This window comes from Lycium barbarum, chromosome 2, assembly GCF_019175385.1.
Source record: "Lycium barbarum isolate Lr01 chromosome 2, ASM1917538v2, whole genome shotgun sequence".
In the NCBI taxonomy this organism is placed as follows: Eukaryota; Viridiplantae; Streptophyta; class Magnoliopsida; order Solanales; family Solanaceae; genus Lycium; species Lycium barbarum.
This window is the reverse complement of record NC_083338.1, coordinates 54,547,842-54,569,654: the sequence shown is the minus strand read 5'-3', so window position 1 is coordinate 54,569,654 and position 21,813 is coordinate 54,547,842.

Sequence of the window (21,813 nt, the reverse complement as noted above, 5' to 3'; positions counted from 1 at the left end):
AAGGGACAAGCCTTAACATACCTGTTCAGCCTCCAATTGTCTACACTTATTCGTCCGAGCTCACAAGTCTACATTTAAGAGGATTCACACAATCGTTAGACTCATCGTAGTATATTTGTACTAAGCTCTCAAGTCAAACTATTTTATCCTGCTGAAAATCGGGCAGCATCTCCCCTGTTTATATGCCTAGCCCGAAATCTCAATTCAGCAACCAACAATAACAACAACAATACCAACATCAATAATGTTACATCCCGTATTTTTGAACGTCGGATTAATTGTAAGTTGAGGTGGGGCCCACACGTCAAGATTTTTTTTTGGGACATGTGACAAATTATATGAATCACATATGTGAAGTTAAACACAACTCAAGAAGGACCCTTGGGCCAAATCAAAGTGGAAGTCCTCCAAACGAATATTTTTAATAAAAACGTTTTCGGGTGACCTGACTTTGGGGGGCAAAAACTGTATTATAAGTTTGGAATTTGGAAACATACCAAGAGATAGAGGTTATAGATAATTGAATTAGCTTTCCAACCATAGGTCGTGGGTTCCTAGGTGACGTCGGTACAAGGAGATATGGACGTTTTAAGGTCGAAAGGTTAGTGGGCTATGCCCAACTCGGGACCAACCGGGTGGGCCCAAAAAAATGAAAAGAAAAAAATTCAGGCCCAAGTGAGGAGGTGGCCGGCCATGGTCCTTAATAAAGGACCCAAGCCCATTTAAATTAGTCATGTGATTAATAATAAAAAGGGGCTAAGTCTTCATTTTCAACCAAGAACATTCATGAAGCAAAGAAGAGAAAAACAAACACAAAGAAGAGCAAAAATAAGGCCATTTCGGGTTTGGCCATAGAAAAATCACCCCTCAAAATCTTGACTCTAAAATTATTTTCTTGTTGAATTTCTACTAAATTAAGTGTCCTTTACAACTTGGTGTAATTGTTTTGGAAGAAGGAGCACTTATTTCTTCAAGTTGACAACTTGTTCAAGTGAAGGAGTTTGTAGAAAAAGGTAAGAATCAATTCCTTTTTCTTATGTTATGAAGGTTTGTTTATGTTGTGGTATGTGGAAATGAGTAGAAATTATGGAAATAAGGAAGTTTGCAAAGTGGGTATGTATATATATATATGTAGCCATGGGTGTATATATGTTGTATACATATATGAGTTGAATTTTATGTTGTATTCTAGTTGTGGTTATGGTGAAAATTATATTGGGAATGAAAGTTGAATGAATTTTGGTTGAAGTTGGAATGTAGAAGATTATGTCACTTTAGAATGATTTTGTGATATTATGGAAATGAAGTTGTTAAGATGTGAATTATGATTATGATTGATGAAATTGGAAGATGGAAATATGTTATGGGTATGTAGGTTGAATATTAGAAGTTTTGGATGAATTATGACTTTGGTGGAAAGTTTGTATATTTTGTGAATATTTTGTGAAAATGATATGAAATGCTTCCGAATTGTGTTGTAATGATCTTGATTAGTGATGAATACGAGAATGTTGATATTGATTTGGAAAATATGAAGTTGGAATGAAGGTTATGACATTATGTGGGAAAGATGACTAGTTATGGTATATTGTGTTATAGTGATTATTGTTGTTGTTGGGTTGTTGTTGATTGTTTTGGCCGAGTTGAATTCTCGGGGATGCTATATGTATAGGGGAAATGCTGCCCAAATTTCTGTAGAAAAGTGTTGATTCAAGATTTAAGTCCTAAAGTCTTATGGCTAACATTTGGTAAATGTGACCATTTATAGATTTTGGGCGAAACGGGAATTGAATTTGGAAAGGCGTAAAGAGCATATAAGGTATGTAAGGCTATCCCGATCCTTCTTTTGGCATGTCCTAGGTGTACTAGGATCGGATTTGAGCCTCGAAAAGTATTCTGCTCATCGGAATCCGCATTTGAAAATACCCCTTTTCCATTCAATGGAATTGAACCCTATAAGTATGCTTTATTGAAAGAATTGTGCAAACTTCCGCAAATTGTCTAGAAAATTATGGAATGTCCCCAGAACCTCCGTAGGTGACTTTATAAGCTTAAAATACGTAATTTGAGCCCACCGCTTCGTTTGTCCCGAGGTGGGCCCACTATTTCCGATTTTACCCTTTTGTGTTTATGACTTGTCTTCGAGCATTTTTTTTTAAGAAATATTCTAACTACTCTTTTAACTACTAAATAAAAATTGTTTTAATATTTCATTAAGCCTTATGAATTGTTTTGAAACTTGGGAACGATCTCAGAAAGATTATGCTTCCGTAACCCATTTTGACATTCGAATTTCACTTACTATGACTCCGTTCGATTTCATTGATTTGATCTGTCATTCGATATGCTTCATTGAGTCTCTGGAAATATATATGGTATTTTTATTGCATTTAGTTTCTCACTACTCCATTCGTGGATGCCTCAATGTTTCTTACACTGAGCCCGGGCCAGGATATGTTGTCAAGCGTATTTCATTGCATTGTTCGCCGCGCCTCGATGTGAGGGGGCAGGTATACATGTACATGGGTTGTGGAGTATGCTGTGCCATGTACACACATTCTGATATGATATGATCTGATATGGCCATCTGATATGATATGTTATGTTACGGGGTTATCCCCTATTCTGCTCCTTATGTGTGGTGGCACCAGCGTGGGGGGGTGGCCACGTTCTGTTTGCCGAGTCCCTTGGCAGGGGTCGGATATGATATGGTATATGTTTCTGTACACACTCCTCATGTTTCGAAAATATGCATTTGATACTTCGGATGTTACACTCACTTCTCTGTAAGTTTTGTTTCGGTTATGATCTTGTTCCGTAATGGGACCAGGTACGACATATGTTTCCAGCGAATATTATTTATGTATATGATCAGCATTTTGCTAATCTGGATATTCAGTTCATTTTCTGTATCTTCTGCTTCGATTATGACTTTGTTTACTACGTTCCGTGCTTTACATACTCAGTACATATTTCGTACTGACCCCCTTCCTTCGGGGGCTGCGTTTTCATGCCGCGCAGGTACAGACGACAGGTTTGCTGATCCGCCCGCTTAGGACTTTATTCTGCTATTTTGGAGCGCTCCTTTATCCGGAGCCTATATTTTGGTACAGTCTTCTGCTATTGTATATATGTACGCTATTCAGGGGTACGACGGGGCCCTGTCCCGTCTTATGATTCTGTTATGTTCTGTAGAGGTCTGTAGAGATACTTGTGTGGGTTCTGTATATGTTTTGGGTTGTTATGATCGGTGATGGCCTTATCGGCCTCTACGTGCAAAATCTGTTCATCTGTGATATTTAGTAGTGCAAACTAACCTTTATATTAGTATATTTTGATAATATGCTGGTTTGGGGTATCGGGTACGTTTGGGTTTCCAGTACGGACACTAGTCACGGCCTACGGGGTTGGGTCGTGACAAAAGTGGTATCAGAGCGGTTCGTCCTCGGAGTGTCTACAGACCGTGTCTAGTAGAGTCTTGTTTATCGGTGTGTTGTGCACCACATCTATAAATAGGAGGCTACAGGACATTTAGGGTGTTACCCTTCTTTGAATCTTAGATCGTGCGATAGAGCCCGCTGTAGGAAATGAATTCCTTTTTTTTTACTAACCTCTGATTTCAGCTGGAGAACGGTATCGACGTAAGACAGCGACTGATGATATTGGAAGCTACACAGTACACAGGTAAGTAATGGTATGAAAGATGTATGCTGGGTAAGGTGTTTGAAATACGATTGAAACATGAAGCTGAAGATTGGAAAGAAAAAAATAAACAGGAAAGTGTAGTAGGTGCAGTTTGAGTTGGGCATGTGAGGTAAGCCTCGGTATCTTTCTACTTTTATTTGAAATTGTTAGCCCCGTGTGGCTATGTTGCGATATGATATGATATGTATATACGTATATGTGTTGGCCCTGTGAGGCATGGTTGGTATTTCCTGTGTACAGGTTTTGGGATAGTAAGAAATACAGAGGAACCTCTGCCCAAATTTTTCTAGGAATATGAAGAGGAAAATGAGATATAAATTCTTAACATGTCTTGAGGGTCGATACCGATAGGGCAAACCCACTGTGTTGGATTAAAGTTTAAGAGATACCCTCCATGTCATTTGTAAGAAGCATTTCCCTTATTTGAAAAATTTTATCTCGAGAAAGTATATATGAGTATCAAATTCGCAATTTATTTAAATGGACTAGAAATATGTTCCAACCCCCTTTTGCTTTAGCACAGCCCATGTGAAGGGCAAAATATGTGGAAGGGCAAAAATGTCCAACGATCAAGTTTCCTCTAATTGAAAGGATACAAAGTGTATGACAAGCAGTCGGGAATTGAGTGGTTCGCTCACGACTCAAATATATATAATATATATACATGGAGGTAAATATTGAAGACGATATAGTCAGAAAAATAATAGAAATCTCGCTAGGTCGGGGTGGGACCCGCTATGAGAACGTTCTGAAAAGCTGTCAAGACCCCGACTTGTCTTAAATTACGTGACAAAAGACGTGCGGGGCAATTGGTGTACTTATGCCGACCTTAACGTGCTTAAATGCATTAAAGTTGTAAGGTTAAGCATGCCAGGGCCAGAGCAATTCTGGGATGGGTGACCCCTTGGGAAATGTACAAAAATTTTCGCAAACATAGATATAAGAGACGAATACGAAATTCGGGGTAACCTAAAGGAAATTAGAATATGTGGAGTGATTAGAAACCCTCAAGGAGTCGGGTAGACTAAGGCAAGTTAAGCCGATGAGGAAGAAGATAGCGCAATGCAGCTTGGGAATGAGAGTAAGTTTAAATAAGCGTATGGGAAATGTTTTGTAAGGAAATGGTAGGAAAGGTATAAATGTGCATATGACACCCCACTCATGACTGTACCGACCGGCAGGTGGACCTCAGCAGCCAGTGTCGTGAGGTATGAAAGATATTAACTGAACAGAATTTGAGAAACAAAGCGAAAGACATGGTACAGATATTACAAGTAAACTGACACTAGTTCCGCCGCCAGCTAAGGCCGGGACGTTCTAGCACAACGATGTTCGGAAATAGAAAGAAAACGAGTACGTAAAAGAAGGATAGTAATAGTAACGTTTGGGAAATTTTGAAGGAAAGAAAGAGACCTCTCCGACGTATTATAATACCCTATAAGGCTAGTTGAACATTCGAGGACGAATGTTCTAAAGGGGGGGAGGATGTTACATCCCGTATTTTTGAACGTCGGATTAATTGTAAGTTGAGGTGAAGCCCACACGTCAAGATTTTTTTTTGGGACATGTGACAAATTATATGAATCACATATGTGAAGTTAAACACAACTCAAGAAGGACCCTTGGGCCAAATCAAAGTGGAAGTCCTCCAAACGAATATTTTTAATAAAAACGTTTTCGGGTGACCTGACTTTGGGGGGCAAAAACTGTATTATAAGTTTGGAATTTGGAAACATACCAAGAGATAGAAGTTATAGATAATTGAATTAGCTTTCCAACCATAGGTCGTGGGTTCCTAGGTGACGTCGGTACAAGGAGATATGGACGTTTTAAGGTCGAAAGGTCAGTGGGCTATGCCCAACTCGGGACCAACCGGGTTGGCCCAAAAAAATGAAAAGAAAACAATTCAGGCCCAAGTGAGGAGGTGGCCGGCCATGGTCCTTAATAAAGGACCCAAGCCCATTTAAATTAGTCATGTGATTAATAATAAAAAGGGGCTAAGTCTTCATTTTCAACCAAGAACATTCATGAAGCAAAGAAGAGAAAAACAAACACAAAGAAGAGCAAAAATAAGGCCATTTCGGGTTTGGCCATAGAAAAATCACCCCTCAAAATCTTGACTCTAAAATTATTTTCTTGTTGAATTTCTACTAAATTAAGTGTCCTTTACAACTTGGTGTAATTGTTTTGGAAGAAGGAGCACTTATTTCTTCAAGTTGACAACTTGTTCAAGTGAAGGAGTTTGTAGAAAAAGGTAAGAATCAATTCCTTTTTCTTATGTTATGAAGGTTTGTTTATGTTGTGGTATGTGGAAATGAGTAGAAATTATGGAAATAAGGAAGTTTGCAAAGTGGGTATGTATATATATATATGTAGCCATGGGTGTATATATGTTGTATACATATATGAGTTGAATTTTATGTTGTATTCTAGTTGTGGTTATGGTGAAAATTATATTGGGAATGAAAGTTGAATGAATTTTGGTTGAAGTTGGAATGTAGAAGATTATGTCACTTTAGAATGATTTTGTGATATTATGGAAATGAAGTTGTTAAGATGTGAATTATGATTATGATTGATGAAATTGGAAGATGGAAATATGTTATGGGTATGTAGGTTGAATATTAGAAGTTTTGGATGAATTATGACTTTGGTGGAAAGTTTGTATATTTTGTGAATATTTTGTGAAAATGATATGAAATGCTTCCGAATTGTGTTGTAATGATCTTGATTAGTGATGAATACGAGAATGTTGATATTGATTTGGAAAATATGAAGTTGGAATGAAGGCTATGACATTATGTGGGAAAGATGACTAGTTATGGTATATTGTGTTATAGTGATTATTGTTGTTGTTGGGTTGTTGTTGATTGTTTTGGCCGAGTTGAATTCTCGGGGATGCTATATGTATAGGGGAAATGCTGCCCAAATTTCTGTAGAAAAGTGTTGATTCAAGATTTAAGTCCTAAAGTCTTATGGCTAACATTTGGTAAATGTGACCATTTATAGATTTTGGGCGAAACGGGAATTGAATTTGGAAAGGCGTAAAGAGCATATAAGGTATGTAAGGCTATCCCGATCCTTCTTTTGGCATGTCCTAGGTGTACTAGGATCGGATTTGAGCCTCGAAAAGTATTCTGCTCATCGGAATCCGCATTTGAAAATACCCCTTTTCCATTCAATGGAATTGAACCCTATAAGTATGCTTTATTGAAAGAATTGTGCAAACTTCCGCAAATTGTCTAGAAAATTATGGAATGTCCCCAGAACCTCCGTAGGTGACTTTATAAGCTTAAAATACGTAATTTGAGCCCACCGCTTCGTTTGTCCCGAGGTGGGCCCACTATTTCCGATTTTACCCTTTTGTGTTTATGACTTGTCTTCGAGCATTTTTTTTTAAGAAATATTCTAACTACTCTTTTAACTACTAAATAAAAATTGTTTTAATATTTCATTAAGCCTTATGAATTGTTTTGAAACTTGGGAACGATCTCAGAAAGATTATGCTTCCGTAACCCATTTTGACATTCGAATTTCACTTACTATGACTCCGTTCGATTTCATTGATTTGATCTGTCATTCGATATGCTTCATTGAGTCTCTGGAAATATATATGGTATTTTTATTGCATTTAGTTTCTCACTACTCCATTCGTGGATGCCTCAATGTTTCTCACACTGAGCCCGGGCCAGGATATGTTGTCAAGCGTATTTCATTGCATTGTTCGCCGCGCCTCGATGTGAGGGGGCAGGTATACATGTACATGGGTTGTGGAGTATGCTGTGCCATGTACACACATTCTGATATGATATGATCTGATATGGCCATCTGATATGATATGTTATGTTACGGGGTTATCCCCTATTCTGCTCCTTATGTGTGGTGGCACCAGCGTGGGGGGGTGGCCACGTTCTGTTTGCCGAGTCCCTTGGCAGGGGTCGGATATGATATGGTATATGTTTCTGTACACACTCCTCATGTTTCGAAAATATGCATTTGATACTTCGGATGTTACACTCACTTCTCTGTAAGTTCTGTTTCGGTTATGATCTTGTTCCGTAATGGGACCAGGTACGACATATGTTTCCAGCGAATATTATTTATGTATATGATCAGCATTTTGCTAATCTGGATATTCAGTTCATTTTCTGTATCTTCTGCTTCGATTATGACTTTGTTTACTACGTTCCGTGCTTTACATACTCAGTACATATTTCGTACTGACCCCCTTCCTTCGGGGGCTGCGTTTTCATGCCGCGCAGGTACAGACGACAGGTTTGCTGATCCGCCCGCTTAGGACTTTATTCTGCTATTTTGGAGCGCTCCTTTATCCGGAGCCTATATTTTGGTACAGTCTTCTGCTATTGTATATATGTACGCTATTCAGGGGTACGACGGGGCCCTGTCCCGTCTTATGATTCTGTTATGTTCTGTAGAGGTCTGTAGACATACTTGTGTGGGTTCTGTATATGTTTTGGGTTGTTATGATCGGTGATGGCCTTATCGGCCTCTACGTGCAAAATCTGTTCATCTGTGATATTTAGTAGTGCCAACTAACCTTTATATTAGTATATTTTGATAATATGCTGGTTTGGGGTATCGGGTACGTTTGGGTGTCCAGTACGGACACTAGTCACGGCCTACGGGGTTGGGTCGTGACCAATAACATCATTACCACACCAATATGTACCATAAAATAGCCCACACGCGGTTTTCCAACTTTCATAACTAACCAACTTACTACACAATTATTTAACGACTTCATCTCCGTAAATAAGCTTTAAATAATACTAATAAGGTAAGATTCATACCTTTCACCTGCTAGAATTTCAATATCTTCGATTATCACCTTGAATCCAAGCCAAGTTTCATCGCAATACGATATTATAATCGCAGCTATTCGTTGTCCGAACTTAAATTCGCGGATTTCACTTAATTTGCGCTAAAATTCTATGGGCGAAGTTAGAGGATTATTCTAGAGAATTTGGGAAATTTTGAGAAGTGTTGTGTTGAAAAATGAGAGGTATAACCCCTCTTATAAGATGCCAAATCTGGGTCGGGTCACTGTAGCAATACTGTAGCATGTCGATTACTGTAGCGATACTGTCGCACGCGTTTCTGTTCTGTCAGCCGAACTTGTAACATTCATAATTCTCTATTCCGATGTCCTATCGATGAGAAGTTTGTTGCGTTGGAAACTAGACTCCACGAAATTCATTTTAGGATTTTGTTTCACTTTAAAACACCTCATATGCTAAGAGATATTCGTCCCGCAATTTGGGCCAAAATTTTCACACAAAACATTACCCATCCTTTCTCCAAAGTTGTACTACTTTATTTCTTCCACTCATTTCCTTATAAAATCTTCCGGTATACCCTATATACATCCTTCACTCATTAAATATACTTAATAATGCTTGCTCCTTATATTCCAAAGTGGTTTTACTTAACCCTAACTCAACGTACTTATGTTTCAAATTTGATAAGTGCTCTTCGAAGATACGGGGTGTAACAGCCTTCCCCCCTTAAAAACATTCATCCTCGAATGTTGTAGTTTACAACCCATAACATCTCCGTTAGTTCATTTCCTTCCTCTTAGAGTCTGATCGCCGTATCTTTATACTATACATTGGTCAGTTTCTTCCCGCGCTCTTAACTCTTTCATTGGACTCATCTATGCACCCCATCACCTCTTTTGCTCTTATGTACATAATCAGATATCAACTCGTATCCCGTTCTCGCCCTGTTTCTTTTATCGTGGTCTTGATTTATCATGCCATAATCGCTCGTCGTCTTGCAAGTACTTTTTTTTTTCTCGCTCCTTGTTTCCTTGTCAGTGGGAAGCTACCTTTCTTTCTATACGACGCCCTCTTTGCGTTTACTCCTTCGGTGCCATCTCGGGCTATCCATTTTGTACCCGTTGATCTTAGATATACATTGTCCATTAGTCAGGCTCTCTAATCCTTACATCCTTGTCGCCATCTCTTTTAGCCTTACATTCCAAATTTTTACCCAGCATAACTGTGTCGCTAGTGAACCTAATGGCTATGTTCCTGTCTAAGGCCAGTTATATCATTATCTGAAATACGTATATACGTAAGGCTTCTTCGCCATTTATTATCCTTCGCAGTCCAGTTACACTTATGGCAGACATATAATCCGAGTTCAACTAATTTCATAGCTCGCAACATATTTTAGCTCCTGCTACAACTTTTTCTTTACTTCCTTCCCTCACATCTATCAATACAATCCCAGAAGCATAGGACTACGACAATTCTTCTAGTATGACTCTCTTGCAACGCAAGTATACTTATCTTCGATTTTCTTGTATCGGCGATCGTTTCGTCATTCGTTATTCCTTGTTGGCTTTCCGGTGTGGCCTTTTTACAATTGTAGTTGGGCATAGCTTCACGTTGACGGTTCATATAATTCCATAGCATATGCTCTCATGTTCAGTATAATTAGTGGTCCATGAACTATTTTCTAATATCCGGTGAACTCTTTCATTTCCATTCATAGGAGCAACGTTCTTTCTTTCCTTCAAAAATTTCCAAACTACCAATCGTTGTTCCTTTTATTAAAATTGTCATTTTCATCCCAAGTGTCCTTTGGGTTCGTCATCCTCTCTAACACCCTTTGTAAACTTAGCTTGGAGACCTTTTTTGCTTTTTTCATTACCCTTTAGGGAATGTCACTGCATTCTTAGGTACGGCGCAATTTTTTGCCCGATAGAGGAATTCAAATCATGGTCTAAAAATATCGTAGTTCATCTTGGCGTAAAATTCTCTCTTGAGTTATCTTCCATAATTTCTCCCTATGTCTGCCTCATGGTACACTTATTGTCAATTCCTTTCTACTTCTTTCCGTTACCTTCCCGATATGCCAATACGCCTCGAACTCTGGCCCTGAGCTAATAAATCTCCTTTTCTGGAGCTTGAAACGTCATAGTTCCTTTCAAGTCTAGTAAGTTCTCCCCCCTTATTAAGAAGATCCTTATACGCCCATAGCTTTCAAGTAACTGTCATCTTCGATAATTATCTACCACCCTTCATGATCTTCTTAGGGCCGGGGTTCCGTCATCGTATGGTCTGACTTGTCTATCTTCTTGCTAGTTACAGTCTTGTATCCAATCGGAATACTTATAAGGGTTAGATCCAATTCCGATGCCTTCTTTTCCGTCTTTTCACACCTTTATTTTTTATAACTAACGGTTTTCCGGACCCACAAGTTAATGGGGACATCGAGATTTACCAGGTCCTTTATGAAGTCTTCGATTATACCTTACTCCTCGTTTTCTTCCCGACTTTGCTTATAACATATCTAAAACTTCTTTCCCTGAGTTCTTCTTCCATTTATGTCTATATCATCATTTTTTTTCAACATTACCATACCCTTCCATCTTCTACTAGTCCTTTCGCCTGCTTAGCTCACTTACTCATAATCTTTCTTAATTACGCGTTTGTGTTGCAGCTGCACATCCAAGTTTTTCGAGTGTCCTGCTACTTTTTCTCTTAGTACATAATTCTTACAGTTTACACTCTCTCTATCCTCGTTCATCGAACCTTTATCTATCTTTCTGATGCTACGGCCGGGTGGTCTTCCATGCACGTTCCTTACATTTCATTCATTTCCTCTATGATCGAATCTCTCGGTCTTCACATGAATTATTATTCCATATAAATAATTTTCTAATCAATTGTGTCGACTCATCATCCTCATTCTTTCCTCGACGAGTAATCGGTTTCCTACCGCCAACTCGTTAAAGTATCCTTCTTACTCCTATGGTTAAAGATTTCCAGTCACTTTACTCCTAAATTCTCTCCTCTTCCTTCGACCAACCTATTAGTATACCTTTCCTACTTTCACCCTTAACCTTCCTTGGGTTTCTTCCTCCTCGAGCACCTTTCTTCTCTTGTTATTTGTAGTATCGGCTCTGAAGTTCGTGAAATATTCCTTTAAACGCGCAAATCCGTTCTATTCTTAAGTCATCTCTTTGGAAAGCTTCTCCATGTCCGAGGCAACCGTGTTAATTTGACCACACACTTATCCCTTTATATACCTTTCGAGGGCTGGAAATCTCTTAACATCGTCGCATGGCCTAACCATTCTTTCTCTTACTTCACATTCCTCGTCGTGGTCACTATCCTTTTAGCCCCACTTATCGAAGCCTATTCTCTGACCCCACACATTCCTCTTTTGTTCCATACTGGCACACATTATCCAATTCGCATGCCTACCTTCAAATTTTTACCCAAATAGTCCCGTGCTTTCCCGTCGTCCCTCTTGGAGGATTCACTTACTCATGTTTCTTACTTTTCACTTTTTCCGACATTTTGATCTCCTTACCTTCCATCTACTCACTTTATTTCCTTTCCAGATGTCATTACATTAAAGCTCTCCAAGCCTAACCTGTAGTGAAAATAGCATAAGCTTACCTTGTAACATTTGTACCATTTTGTTTTGTCACTTGAACTTCGTTACCCTGTTCGATTAATGCCTTCCATATAGCGCAACGTTGGTTGCCAGGATACACATACCCGCTGATATAGCCACGTATAGGATATCATATGCATATGTATATGTATATATAATTACTACCGTCTCGCTTACAAACTCACCCTAATTCTAGAGCTGTGATGCACCTTCTTTCTCTTCACCGGTCTAGTCCGCCTCGTCCTAAGTGACCTCTTAAGGTCTGCAACCACTCCGCATAATCCAATCTCCCTTCAGCTGCTCTAGCTTCTCATTTGCCTCTTATATCTAAATTTATAGGACTTTTTGTACACTTCCCAGGGGGACACCCATCCTAGTATTTCTCTTACCCCAGCACGCTTAACCTCGAAACTCTGATGAAATCCGGTGCGTTAATGCTAGTATAATCATATCCACCTCACCGCATGACCTTCACCACATAATCTAAAGCAAGTTGAAGTCTTGACAGATTCCAAAACGTTTCGTAACGCATCTCTCTCCGAATTAGAAAGGGTCTCTTACTCTTCCGATTACACAATTACTATTTTGGCCTTTTTAATTCTCAATATTCACCTTTCATCTGTATGTATGACTACTTTCTGTCCTAGATTTCCAAAATCCCAATGGTAGCGAACACACCTTAATCGCCGTTACTTATAAATACTCGGTTATCGGCCTCTTTGGGTTTCCGCTCGCCACTATTAAATAATAATCTACAGCAAATGCACATGCATAGAAAATTTCAATAAGGACTCATATACCTGTAGCCGATCGGTCTCTAGTCTGATCTGGTGGACTATAAGGTGAAGTGTACTCCCCTTCATCGTCTACCCACCATCCACTCATCTGGTGTTCGTCATCGCTCTCATCTGAGTCCGAGGGATATAAACAACCGGGAAACTCCTGGTTTACCGACGGCCAGGATAGAGGGCTAGAGTAATCTGTAACACTCGACGGGGAGGCTGGTCTAACGTAATGCTCTGCTATGGGAGCAGCTGGTATGGCCTCAAGAATCTCCTCCTTCGGTGTCCCAGACGAATACTCGGACGGATCCGTGTCATAACTGCCCTCAGGGGGGTCCTCCTCCCTGGAAGTCAAAAATTCTGGAGGAATCGTCGCAGGGTCCTCCGAAGGATCAGTCTCAATGGAATAACTGAGGCTCCTCTTGGTCGGTCGTGGAGCCTGGGGTCCTGGATATACTCTAGGGGTCTTCTTAGCACCCCCACTGTACGAGGCTAATCTCTTCATCTTAGTCTGCACTTACGTGCAGGAAAAGGATCAGAAGTGGTCTTTCCGAGACTCGAGCTCTATCGCACGATCTAAGACAGAAGGAAGGTCAATGATTCCTAAATGCCCTGCAGCTTTCTGTTTATAAGTGTGGCCGGCTTCACACCTATAAACAGGACTCTACCAGACACGGTCTGTAGAAAACCCCTAGGACGAACAGCTCTGATACCACTTTTGTCACGACCTAAACTGATGGGCCGTAACAAGTGCCCGACCACTACTGGCCAAGCACTCCTGTGCATTTACTGTTCACTGACTATCCTCGGCCCATACACAATCTGCAACTGAGCTGTACTGTCTCCTGAACAATCAACATAAGAGACACTGCACCGGGAACTCACGGCCAACGCATACATATAAACATAAACACTGAGAATAACAGCGTGAGCCGATTTGGCCGCCACACATATATACTGTACAACAAAATAAACGCCGATGAGGATGCACAACATCACAGCTACATATCATTGTCTACAGACCTCTATGGAGTACAAACTGTAGAAATGACAGGACAAGGTCCTGCCGTACCCATATATGTACGTAACCGAATATCATACCAAAAGGGTTATAGCTTCGGATCCATAGAGTGTACTGACTGCTGCTGAGGGGAGGTCCTACTGCGATGGATTGTCTGACTGTCTACCTGATCCTGCGGGCATGAACCCAGCGTCCACAAGAAGGGACGTCAGTACGAGTAATGTACCGAGTATGTAAGGTATGAATAATAACATAGTAAGGGATGTAAAGTATGAATAATAACAGAATGGAAATATAGAGCATATCGTAAGATAAAAGAGTAACCTGTAGATGTGAGTGCCTTTTAGGGCGGATGCCATGCATTCTTAACTTTCTTTGAAAAACATTTTTTGTTCATGTATACATAAAATAGAACATATCATGTTGCCGAGGCGTCGACTCCAATCCATTTAACCAAATATATCCAGCATCCGGGCATCCCGCGTCCGCGATGATAACATGTCATATGATACCAGCTGATCAGGTGGCCATGCGTCTATAGCGCCTCACCCTTTTTCCCATATTCCCGATATACATATACATATGTGTCATATCCATATATCATAAAAGAAGCATGTAGGAGAGCCCAAAGAAAGTTATGTCTCTATCAGAGTGACGTAAGGCTGGTAACCTCCGATTACATTATGGAATAATCATTATCGCCATGTCTCACCTTGAAGGAACAATTATTATAAGGTGAGACTATCAATGAAAAATAACATCAAGGGAAAATATAGAATAAGTTCATAAATCTCATAAGGCGTCAATTCATAGACTTTGAAGTCTTTAGAAAATAGAGTCATTATCAAGGAATATAATTGAGGATCAAGAAATAGCTCAATATTCTCATATTCATATTGAATCCACAACTTAAGACTGTCAAACATGAAACCATTCTCATCACAATCATCATAGACATATTCTCATCTTTGACATCATCGTTGTCATTACAAAAACATGTCCATCGTTGTAGTCATAAAAGCTTACAAAATCATAAACCTTTGTTTTGGAAAAATACGGACATTTTGGAAAACATTTACGGGTTATCAGGAAGGGAATCATGCTTTGGAGTCATAAACATCTAGCTTTTGGAAACAAAGAAGTTATGAAAACATTTATGAAATCGTACCATAGGAATCATGCCTTTGAAAGAAAGGGACAAGCCTTAACATTCCTGTTCAGCCTCTAATTATCTACACTTATTCATCCGAGCTCACAAGTCTACATTTAATAGGATTCACACAATCGTTAGACTCATCGTAGTATATTTATACTAAGCTCTCAAGTCAAACTATTTTAACCTGCTGAAAATCGGGCAGCATCTCCCCTGTTTATATGCCTAGCCCGAAATCTCAATTTAGCAACCAACAACAACAACAATAATACCAACATCAATAACATCATTCCCACACCAATATGTACCATAAAACAGCCCACACGCTGTTTTCCAACTTCCATAACTAACCAACTTACTACACAATTATTTAAAGACTTCATCTCCGTAAATAAGCTTTAAATAATACTAATAAGGAAAGATTCATGACTTTCACCTGCTAGAATGTCAATATCTTCAATTATCACCTTGAATCCAAGCCAAGTTTCATTGCAATACGATATTATAATTGCAGCTATGCGTTGTCCGAACTTAAATTCGCGGATTTCACTTAATTTGCGCTAAAATTCTATGGACGGAAGTTAGAGGATTATTCTAGAGAATTTGGGAAATTTTGAGAAGTGTTGGGATGAAAAATGAGGGGTATAACCCCTCTTATAAGATGCCAAATCCGGGTCGGGCACTGTAGTAGTACTGTAGCATGTCGGTTGCTGTAGCGGTACTGTAGCACGCGTTTCTGTTCTGTCAGTCGAAGTTGTAACGTCCATAATTCTCTACTCCTATGTCCTATCGATGAGAAGTTTGTTTCTTTGGAAACTAGACTCGATGAACTTCATTTTAGGCTTTTGTTTCACTTCAAAAAACTTCATATGCTAAGAGATATTCGTCCCGCAAGTCGGACCAAAATTTTCACACAAAACATTACCCATCCTTTCTCCAAAGTCGTACTACTTCATTTCTTCCACTCATTTCCTTATAAAATCTTCCGGTATACTTTATATACATCCTTCACTCATTAAATATACTTAATAATGCTTGTTCCTTATATTCCAAAGTTGGTTTACTTAATTAACCGTAACTCAACGTACTTATGTTTCAAATTTGATAAGTGCTCTTCGAAGATACGGGGTGTAACAGCCGTAGCGGTACCATTTGACCAGTAGCATTTTTCTTCCACCCCTGTTTGGCCAACCTATTTGTTTCATCCACAAGTCAAGGAAAAATCAGTTTCCAAAAGCAAACACATCCATAAAAACATCCACCCAACTAGGGCAATTGTCTTACGAGCGCCCTTCAACCGGGGCACCTGCACCAAAACAACAAAAACAAGGATTATCCAAACATGCCAAAACACAACCAAAGCAAACAGATTGTCTAATCATCTAAGCCCTACAAGGGCAAATCTTAACCAAAGCTAATAAAAGGGGGAGGGAGGAAGGATCTTAAAGCCACTCCTCGGCTAGTCGCCTCATCGCCACTATCCTCCGAGTCACTAGAGTCCTCGCTGCCAAGTACGGACTTGCTGAGGAAAGAGAACTTGGAGGAATATCTGGTAGTCACCTTGGGAGGCTTCACCTTTGTAACTAGGGCCTTCCAAAGACTCTTGACGCCCTTCCACATCTTCACGAACAGCTTGTCCCTAGCCGGACTCTTTTTCTTCTCCTTGTTCAAGTCATCCCGGAGATCCACATGGGCTTGAGTCAAAGATGGATAGGCGCCCTACAAAGCCTCTACAGCCTCTCCCATCTTGGTTTGGGTCTCCATGTAACCCTTCATCTGCTCAGCAGTAAAATAGCCAGTACCCACAGCGCTGCTAGACGACCCGACCTCTGTGGAAGTCCATGCAAACCTCATCATGGTTGCCCTCACCGCAACCATATCCATTTCCTTGTGCTCCAGAGTACCTGGGGTCTATGACTGACTCCCGTCCTGTGGCCCATCGCTGTCCTTGCTATCATCTAAGCTAGTCCTCTTTCTTTTGCCCCTGCCCTGTGTTCCTTTGACCTTCAAAGGGTCAAAAGCGATATCGCACGCCACATAGCGGTCCCCATGCTCCATGGGCACCCCAACATTACGGCAGAGATTGGGTAATAAGGGAGGGAAACATCAAGCTCGGGCCAGCATTTGCTATAAAACCTGCCACTCCTCGATCACCTGCATAGCCACATTCATGGGCACACTATCCAGGATGCAAGCCACCACAAGGTCCCGTGGGTAAGTGATATATGTAGTATTGCTCGAGGGGCGAACCCGCTGGGCAATGAGGTTTAGCCACCTCGGGGCCTCAGAAGTAAAGTGCCTGCTCTTTATGGCCAAACGTAAGGCAAACCAAGTAGCCTTCTTCCTCTTTAATTCTCGTACCAACATCCTCACTAACCAAGGCCCGTTACCTTCAACGTCCTTAGCCCGAAGCTCGTTCTGTGAAGGGTTGGGTAGCCCATGAACAACATTAATGGCCTCAACACCCACTTTTATGTTAACCCTTCGAATGGTAATCTGCGGCTCTAGAACAGTCCAATCCACAGTAGGGAGAATAGCATAGAACTCCCTGATCTAGTTACAGTTGATATTCCCGGGATCCTCGACTAAAAAACCCCAACGAATGCGGTGTAGAGTCTGATAGAATTCCGGGGCCAACTCCTCAACTCCGTCCATAATGAAAGCCTGGTCATAAAACAGGCCCTTGGTCTGCTGTTCCATGTAACGCCTCTTACAAGCATGGTTGGGGAACTTGGTGTATGGCAGGGGTGGGGGTGGGGGAGGGGTACCTGTGGTCCTTGTTGTTGTTGGTATTGGTCTGCCATAGCAAAAGGAGAAAGTTAGCCTGAAAAAGTGAAAAGCAGAGTTAGAATAGGGTGATGCAAAGATTTAGCGGTGATAGACCATGCATGAAGTAGTAGAAAACCCTAAAAATCCAAATCTTCCTAAAGCAGCTCTGCTGTAGCAGTAGTATAGCAGCTTCAGGGAAGCCACTATAGCGGTATGAGGGCCGCTACAGCAGCCAAGGCATCGCTGTAGCGGTGCTTGGTCGCTGTAGCAGGCTCGCTATAGCGAGCAGGTCACCGCTATTGCGGCCACCTCCCAACCCTGATGGGCCGCTCCCAGCGTCGCTCTTATTGCTATAGCGGTACAGCTGTAGTGGTGGAAGGACTGCTGCAGCTGTCCGCCTTCTTGAGTCCGAAAACTCCTACCCTAACCATGTTCCAAACCAAAAATTTCCACCATGGTTTCCCCGTTTTTGTCAAGGATCAAGTAGTATGATAGCATGAATGAGTTTTACCACTTGTTCTATTCTATTTCAACTACCATAGATACCAAAATTTTGAGCAAGAAAACCAAAAATTACACGATAACAAGACACCCACCCTAACATGAAAACTAATCCCCACCCCAACATAAAAACTAACCCCCATTTTCAGCAAATCTGCAATATAAAGTGTTGCTAAGACTTTATGAATGTAAATTAACCCTCCGTGATCCAAGGAACTACCCTCCCTAAGAACCAAAACCCCCTTTTGTCCAGAAAATTGAATTTCTTCCTAATCTAGTAAGGTAAGCATGGAATTTTCGAAATAAAAAGCCATATACAAGTTATATGTCAGTAAAAGAGAGCGCATACCTTGAAATGGTGAGAGATCTGCAAGCCTGGCAAGAAAAAAAAAACTTTGGGGTATAGAGGGAACCTTTACTTTTTAAGAATTTGTGTAAGTATTTTTGTAAATGGAAGGGAGTAGGGTGGTTATAAGGGAGTGGGGAGGGAAATGAGGGGTTCAGAAATGTATAAGGGGGCGGGGGGAATTTCGTGGGCAGTGGAGATGTTTTTTGGTTATGGAGGAATAGGGAAAGTGGGAGGATTTTTTTGATTCTGCCCGATGACCACTGCGGGAGGCATTTGGACCGCTGCAGCGGTACCGATATAACGGTCCTCTGGCCGCTATAGCGATGGCAGTGAAACTTTTTATTTTGTTTTTGTTTTGTTTTGTCGTTCATTCTTTCCCCATAGCAATGGCATGAAACCCTGCTTCTCATGTGTTTGACCCAGGAGGTGACCCTTACCTCACCCACCCCGTTCGAGGATGAACGATAGTTTAATTGGTATCTGGTGTAATAACCCGTCCGGTCGTTTTTTAATATTTCTCGAAACCATGCCCAATCTAGGTCGAGGATCGTAAATAACAAGCTCCATGATGTGTTTTAAGGGTTGGGAGTGGAAAAAATCAATTTCGGAAAGAATTAGAAATTGCGGGCCAGGAAAAGTTGCGGACCGCTATAGAGGTCAGTGTACCGCCATAGCGGTACCACTATAGCGGCGTAGCGACTGCCACAGCGTTCCACACAGGGTAGTAACCCATTTTTTGTTATGTAGTTTATTTTTCTCTCATCTTTCAACAAAAGACTCTCAAGGGCTGCTCCTAGGGTTCCATATGAAACAAAAACCCTTGACACCAAGAAAAAGAAACCTTTCTAATTTGCTCCCCACTATTCCCTACGAATATTATCACTCATGGATTCGGATGAAGGATAAGAAGATGAGCAATTCTTGGGGATTCAAATAGATGTTTATCAAAAAGGTAGGTTATGGTTTACTTGAGCTAGACTTTGATTAGCTAATCGTATATACTGTTAGAGTTGACGGGAGACTGCATGATTAGGTCTTCGGACATGGAGTTGGGTTGGACATATTCTATAAGGTAACAAAAATCATGTGTAATTAGTAGCTAGGGTAAAAATGAATAATTATTAGTTAGGAAGTGCTATTATCACTGATGGGTACTTCGTATTTAATTTATACATCCCTAGGAGTGGGTTGTTTCCGTCTTTATTCCCGATTGTATTAAAATATTCACATGATTTTCTTTCTTGTTAATAAGAGGTTTGTATTGAGAGGACTGAATTGAGGTGGATTGACACTACGCCCATCAAGGGCATGATTCATGATATGTTTGATATATCGCATCGTTGCATCGCATTGCATGGTTTATGAGGGAATACAGGTAGCAGGCAAGGCTGAGTTTTGCATTGTGTTATCTGGCCTTGTATCCATTGAGTTGAATATGTGAAATATATATATGATTTGGATCCGCATCCGAGGTTTATTTCAGAGCGGAGGATTGTGCTCGGGTCCAAGGAGTATTCCGGAACGAGTGCTACATAGACACCATGGGTCCCCTGCAGGTCATGACTACTGAGAAATGACATCAGATAGCATGTATGTACAGTTTGTATGGGCCCTTGCATCGCATTTTGCATTGCACTACATCTTATAATTCTACATTATACATGCGTGTTCTCCTGTTGTTGATATTGCATATTCGTCTTTATATTTTCACTGAGAGTCTGGTGGTGAGGGGATTAATATAAGTTAAGTATAGCAGCAGATTATCAGATAGTGATCCATTTCCCTAGGTGCATCGTATTGTAGTAAGTAAATTAAGTGGGTGAAACTTTACAAGCATAAAGGATAGAGTATACGATGAGCGCGGAGTGGAGGAGTTACTAGGTTGAACGAAAGGGAGGTAATGGTTGTGATTTAGTAGAATACCTGTAAATTCTTTGAAATAGAAGAAGTGAACATCGAGAGTGGAAAGGTAAGGGGTGATATTGTAATAACCTTTATTTTGAATCTTAATGTTCATTGACTTATCAGCTTATCTTATCTACTTTATATTGTGTTGCGTGAACTAATTTTATTCAACCTATGATGCTTACCAGTACGTGTGGTGCACTGATACTACTCTTGCTACGCTCTTTTTGGGTATAGATATGTTGCAGGTTTTTAGTTGAAGTTTTGCCGTATAGACTTATCAGGCATTCTTCTACAGCCTCTCTCATCTCACTATAGGCAGAGGTAGTGTCATTTATTTTGTCTTCCTGTACAGTAGGAGCTCATGTACCTGTCTAGACTAGATCTCAGGAATTTCTTTTCAGTTGTATTGTATTTTAAAACAGAGTCTGTACGAAGCTTTTACTTTAGTTTTGAGATTTTTGAAAGGTTGTTGTCGGAACTGTTTAAATGTTGGGTTAGTTGGTAAGGGTTCGCCTACTAGGTTAGTAATACGGTAGGTGCCCGCACGACCCGTGGGTTGGGTCGTGACACAACACATCTAAGCAATCCCAAATCTTGAGTTGTTTTGTACAGGACATTCTTGTTGAAGAAGAAACCATTCGTTAATTTTCTGATAGTCCTTTTTTGATTTAAGGTGATTCCTTCAGGATATTCTCCTTTCTCCAAGAACATTTAAATGTCAGTGTACGAAGGTTTTCCATCGGTCTCTGCCTCTACAAAAGCACAGTGGGCTGGTTGATCTTTGATTTCAATTTTGACAGGATCAATGAATCTACTGTCGGGATGCTGGATCATGGATGCTATTGTTGCCAATGTATCAGCAAATTCATTCTGGGTTCTTGGTATGTGTTTGAACTCGACCTCTCAGAACCGATCTGCCAATCTTTTCACAAGTCCAACATACGGTATGATCTTTTCATTTTTGGTGGCCCACTCTCCTCAAACCTGATGGATTAGAAAATCCGAGTCACCGATTACCTGAAGTTCTTTCACATCCATGTCGAGGGCTAAACGTAGACCCAAGATACATGCTTCGTATTCAGCCATATTATTGGTGCAATTGAAGCTCAACTTGGTTGCCACTGGATAATATTGGCCCGCGTTTGAGACAAAAACAGCTCCGATTCCCGATCCTTAAAGTTGACTGCTCCAT